This window comes from Choloepus didactylus, chromosome 4 (genome assembly GCF_015220235.1).
Source record: "Choloepus didactylus isolate mChoDid1 chromosome 4, mChoDid1.pri, whole genome shotgun sequence".
Lineage (NCBI taxonomy): Eukaryota > Metazoa > Chordata > Mammalia > Pilosa > Megalonychidae > Choloepus > Choloepus didactylus.
In genome coordinates this window covers 182,824,390-182,830,739 of record NC_051310.1, presented here as the reverse complement: position 1 = coordinate 182,830,739, position 6,350 = coordinate 182,824,390, and positions in this window count along the sequence as shown.

Below are 6,350 nucleotides of genomic sequence, written 5' to 3'. Positions count from 1 at the left end.
CTATGAAAAGTGGTAAGTGCTACCCTACAGGGTACTCTGAGAGCACAGAGAAGCAGTGTTAAATGTAGGGAGGACAAATGGTTGTCAGGAAAGGCTCCATGGGATTGCCAAATCTTCAGCTAATAACAGAGAGCAGAATGAATACCTTGGGCCAAGAGGAATGAAAATAGCCAAAGAGATACAAGTAGTTACTTGTGGTTGAAATACCATGTATATCTGGAAGAGTAAATGAAGGTAAAGATAAAAAGAGTAGTCAAGGCTGAGATGATGAAGAGACTTCTGCTATGCTGACAAGTTTCAGTTGCAAGATTTAAATCAAGGTCATGACTCCAGCAGATAAGCATTGTATAAAGTGCACTATGACAACAACCAATGTGAAAGGCAGATTGATAAAGGAAGGATTAGGAAGTCATTGCAACAAACCAGGCCATGAAATGATGAACTGAACTAAAGTATTGGAAATGTACAGGAGGGGGAATGGATAGATGTAAGAACATTTAGGACAATTAAGTGGCAGCACTTGCAGTTGGATAAAGATGGTAAACTCTGGAATCACTGTCAGGTTTCTAATTTGGGCACCAGAGTGTTTATGTCAATCACTAAGATAGAAACTGCAGTAAGCATATGTTTGATGCAAAGATAATACGGCCAACTTTAGACAAGTTAGATGTGAGACACTTGTAGAATATTTAGATAAAGGGAACACTCCTCCACCCCACCCCAACACACAGGCAAATATTTACACATGGATTTTTTTATACTCAGACACACAATGCTGGAATTTTGCCATTTGAAAGTCAAGCAAACCTTTCCAATTTATTCCTCACCCTGGCAAAATTAGGCCTTTATGACTAGGATCACTTCCCCGGTTCTCAGTCCAAAAGATATTGGGAAGATGTTGAGGAAAAATTAGGAGACAGAATCATCTCTCATAGACCCACAATCAGAGATTTTAATTTCACCAGGTCTGGGTGTGGTCCAGAAATGCGCATTTAAACAGCTAATCCAGCTGATATGATGCATTTAGTTCACAGAATTTCCACTGAGAAACACTGCCCGGGATCTTCCTATTCTTTCAATGAGAACTATGACCTTGATTCCTTGGTATATCCCTTGTTTTAAATGCCAATCTATGTCATAAAAGCAGCAGAAAATCTTTACTTTCCCTGCTGCTTAATTCACCACCATGTAATCTTTTGACAGGGGTTGCAGGGAGAAAGTGTATTACAGAATTTGACTAACCAGTGAGTAAGTGGCCAGAGCCAATGTGAGTGGTGGATGGCAGACTTTAAATCACCTATAAACCTGATCCAAATAAATAAACTAGTTGAAATCACTGGTGTTATATATTGACCTGTTTTATCACCAATAAAGCATCAGCCGCTGGTCACTTTCTTGGCTGCAGTCCAGCACTGGGATAGTGGAACTTGTCAACTGTGCAATGCTGAGAGAAAGAGAATGTTGTCAGGAAGAAATGGCAGATACAGAAAGCTATGCCTGGGACCAAATATTCAATTGATCCCTTAAAGCACTATTCTTTTAACATGTTGTTATTTTGGTTAAACTATTAGGAAGCTGAGATTATGTTCTACAAACCTATTAAGTTTGGAGGTGAAGGAATTGGTAAAAATTGAAAACTTAAGAAGCAGGGACTAGAAAAGGAGGTCTCTACATTTTAATAGAGATTCTTTTATAGAACAAAACCAGATTCTCGACATCCACAAAATTCACATCTCAATACTTCCCCATTATTCTCTTTTAACACATCATCTGATCTAACTTCACAGTTGTCAGGCTCACTGAGGGGATCCCAGCACAAAAAAGCACCTTATTTCCTTACCTGAGTTCTGAAACAATTGGGAGTTAAGACAAAGAGAAAGATATGAAAGTCTCAAAATATTGTTTTTATTTCTGATGAAATCTAGGTTCAAGAATATAGCTTAGGTAGAAAACCTAACCCCAGAAGATGCAGACTTAGCCTGTGGCACACAGGAGTACTGAACCTAGAAGGCCCCCTCCGTTACAAAGGAAGAGTCTGCCCTGGAGGGAGAGTGAAGAACAATGAATCCTGTGGGCATCCCATTCCTAATTATAAGAACAACCAAGCAGAACAAGTTCAGTTTAATCTTCCTAAACCACCAGTCATATAAGTTATTCCATCTCCTCTGGGGCAGCCCAAGTAATGAGGCAGAGAGAAGCTAGGACTGTACATTACTAAGGATCCCTTCACATATGAGGAAACATTATAAACAGGGAAGGTGCAGTCACTCCTCGACAATTATCCTATAATATAGGTAATATTGTGTCCATTATACAAATTCTAAAAATATTTACATGGATGCTTTTCACAAATTTGTGGATTCATGAAGATCTTAAGTATACTTCAAGAATGAAAAAGATCATCTGCATAAATAGGAAAATGATTTCAAGGTTTGTGCCAATCGGAGGGCCAACCTAAAGCAATGTTTTGAGGAAGATTATGAGGCTGATTCTGTGCTCAGTTGTAAATAATGTTGTAATTAATTGGTAAAATCTCCCAAAGGCAATAAAGGCAGGAGAGGAGTGTGACATATGTGCCTATATTGCCACACCTTCCTTATCTACTGTTTTGGGTATGAGGCTGTTAATCAACTGCATGGATAGAATTTAAATTCATAGTTTAGCATGTTAAAGAAACCTAATGTAGGTACTGAAATCTTTAATTTAGATTTGTTATACCAATTTTTTTTCATCAGGAAACGAGAGTAGGCTACAAGTCTTATTTGAATCTTACAGCTGTTAAATGAGACAGAATTTCAATTTAGCATTGGAAAGAACATGGCCAAAGGCACAGAGCCAAGGAAATCTAGCTCTGTTTGAGGAGGCACAGCTATGTCTTTAAATGTACAGATGATGAAATGAGGAATGCAATAGGTATGACTAGAACAATAGCTTAGAAATATGTGCTAGAAGTTTTCAAATGCCAGGCAGAGAAATTTTTATTAAGTGGATAACATATAGCCACTAAAGGATTCTGAGATAAAGAGATCCATGATCAGTGCTTCACTTCATAAAGAAGATTCATCTTGCAGCAGTGTGAAGGATGAGTTAGAATAGGCAGAAAAGGGAAAGACTGAAATAAGAGAAGTATATAATCAGAGACTGTTACCAACTCACAGGTCACCAAATGCCCTCCACAATATGCAGTCCAGTCTGTGGTAAGTCTATTAGTTCCTTTTGATAAAGAGGTGCTAGCTGTTGTAATCTCCCTCCTCATAAGTTTCTGCCCATTTGTCCTAATTTCATTCTTTCTGATCTGTATAGAATAATCTAATCTTTGATCTTCATGATAGGACTTAGTTTTTCTTTAAAAACAATTACAGTGATTTTTGACTCCAGACTAACATTTTTAGGTATAGGTTCTGGGCCTCTCCCCCATCTCCCTGTTTTGTAAAACCAGGCTGCAGATCAGACCATGACTCATGTTGCTGCCGTCTCTCTTCCCACATTTTCATACCACTTTCCTTGTTCTTGCCCATTACTGCTCCCTCTTCCTTTCCCCCACTTCATAAGCCATGATTTTACTCCCTTCCTCCCCACCTCTCCTGTTTAAATGTACAAACCAGGCATCGCCAAAGTTACAAGATAAACTATGTGTAATCTCCTATTGGCCAAAACTCACATACCAAGACCCTGTGTAACCCCGACTGGCAGAAAGCCCTATAAAAAGGAATTCCACCACCCAACTGCACAGTTTTCCCTCCAAGCAGACCCTTTTTGTTGGTTGGGGCTGCCCTGAGGCTTCTCTTATTAAACTTTATTGTTGCCTCCCAGTTGGCTTCATTGCCCATCTTTCGAACCAAACTACCTTACAAACATCATCAGTGTTTTTGACTGTTACTTACATATTTTTAGTCTGTTCATCCATCACCAGAAATGAAACCAGTCTATCCATATTTCCTGAAAATTGGTGCTTAAAAATTAAACCCTATTACAATTAGCATAGTTCCAAACACAGCAAACTCTAGTTTCCACATTCTAGATTTGATAAGTCTATTACAACAGCTTAATAGTGGCTTCTGGTAACATTTTTTGAGCAGAATATGTGCCAGGTGCTGTGCTGAGCAGTCTACACTCAAATTCTTATTCAGTACTCACAACACTCTCTGAAGTAATTATTAGTATTATCATATTAAAGAAGAGAAAATTCAGGTTGAGAGAGGTTAAGCTCACACATCTTGAAAGGAGTGGAGCTGGAACTAGAACCACTTTTATCTTATCCCAAATCCCTTGCTACTAAGATTGATGTTCTGTCTCCTACAGCCTTCCTTTTTTGGGGGTTTGGGGATGAATCCCAGTGAAATCACACAGCTAACTCATCCTGTGTTTAAAAATAACTAAAATCACTGGTGCTGAAACCTGGTTGCACATATGAATCACCTGGAAATCTTTTAAGAATACTTATACTTGGACTTACCCTAGGTTAATTAAACATAAATGTGGATTATGTGCATGGGCATTTTTTAAATTCCACCCAGGTGATTCTCATATGTAGCCAGAGTCAAGTTTGTCTACCTTAAGCCCTTTTCACATGTGTTGCTATTAAATCCAATCTCCCTCATTCTATACTTGAGTAGTTGATTTGAAGACTCAAGTGCAGGACCTAACATATGTCACAATTAACCTTTACTCTTATTGGATTGGTCCACTATACCAGCCTGTTAAGACCTTTTTGGATTCTGTCACCTAGCTTATTTTTTAAACCTCCAATTTTCAAGTCATCTAAAAATGTCATAAGTATGCCTTTGGTATTTTCTTCCAAATCTTAGAGAAAATTAGTGAACAGGAAACAGCCTTTAAGCATGTCAGCTTGATGTCCTTAGACACAGGCATCCAAATACAAATTCACATAATTATGCTTGCCTCTGGTTCATGTCTCCATTTTGTTCATAGGAATGTCATTAATGATCTTTAAAAAGATTTGAGGAAATACAAACAATCTGTAGCACATTTCTTTTCTCTACCAACTAATAGCCTTTTCATGAAAAGAATTATTGTGTCAAGGCTGTGGCTTATTATTAGTTATGAAATGTAAACAATATAGGAAAGTACTGAAATAATGTAAGCAAGAAGGAGGTGATGAGGGGAGGAATGGAAAGAAGAGCAGACATTTGAGAAACATAGAGGGAATAGATGCAATAGGCAAATGATTGAATTTAGCAAATAATAAAGAGGAAGAAAAACCTCCATGACTGGAATAATGGCAGGGGCTTCAAAACAGGTCAAGATGCTTCCAGGAATTAATCTGGGATATGCAGAGTTTGCATCATCAGCAGGGTATCTAAAGGAAAACAACATTCAGGGTGGTGAATGCAGTGGCGTGACCCCTTGCTGGCAGTACCACGGGCTATCAACCCCACTGAGGAATGACTCAGCTGAAGAAATCCGCCTCCCCTTCTGATGTCTTGCTCCCCTCTCAAATTAGAGAATCAACTGAATATTTGATGTGTATTAAATAATTACTAAGCAAAAGTAATGTACAAGCCACTATATTATATATAAGGCACTCTCAGAAATATAAACATGGATAAAGAAAGAAAGTAAGCTTTAATACAATATTTATAAAAGATGCTGAAGGATCTCCTGCTGGGTAGTCACAGACATCCCTCCCCACCATCTCCCAGCCCTCACCTACCTCCCCTGTTTTTCCATTCTGTGCAGATGTTTCAGTATGTTTCCATTCCGGAACCCCACGGAGATGTTAGGCATAAGGAAGAAGCCTGACCATACCTTAATGCCTCTTACAATGAACCATAAACTTCTAGTTATAAACCACAAAGAAAGAATAAATCAATTTTCAAAATTAAAGAGATCAAAATATAATAGAAAGCAGCTTTCCAACTATGCTGGTACTTTCAAGTGACATTGTCAATCATGACCTACTTTTCCAAAATATGGAAGAGAAATGCAATAACCTAAGGAGATGATGCAAACTAAACCAGCTAAAGAACATAACAGGCAGCATAATGCTGTGAAATCTCTTCTAATGGGCTTTCAATTTCCAGTGTAAATTAGGTTTAATCACAATTCTAGGAAACACAATGTACAAAAAACAAATCTAAAGTGAAATATTGGTTTATCTATGTGAAAACTGTTCTAGAACTACACACAAATATGTGCAAAACAAGCTGAATATATTTTCTTTGATTTCCTTCAATACACAAAGTTCAAATCACTAATCATACGTTACCAGTTTTTCTCTCTCTTTGTTACATTCAACATTATCAGCAATTTTAAATTTCAGAAAGAATGGAAAACTTTCTCCTCAGGCTCTCTCATCCCTCTTTTAAATCTTTATGCTTCTATTTCTT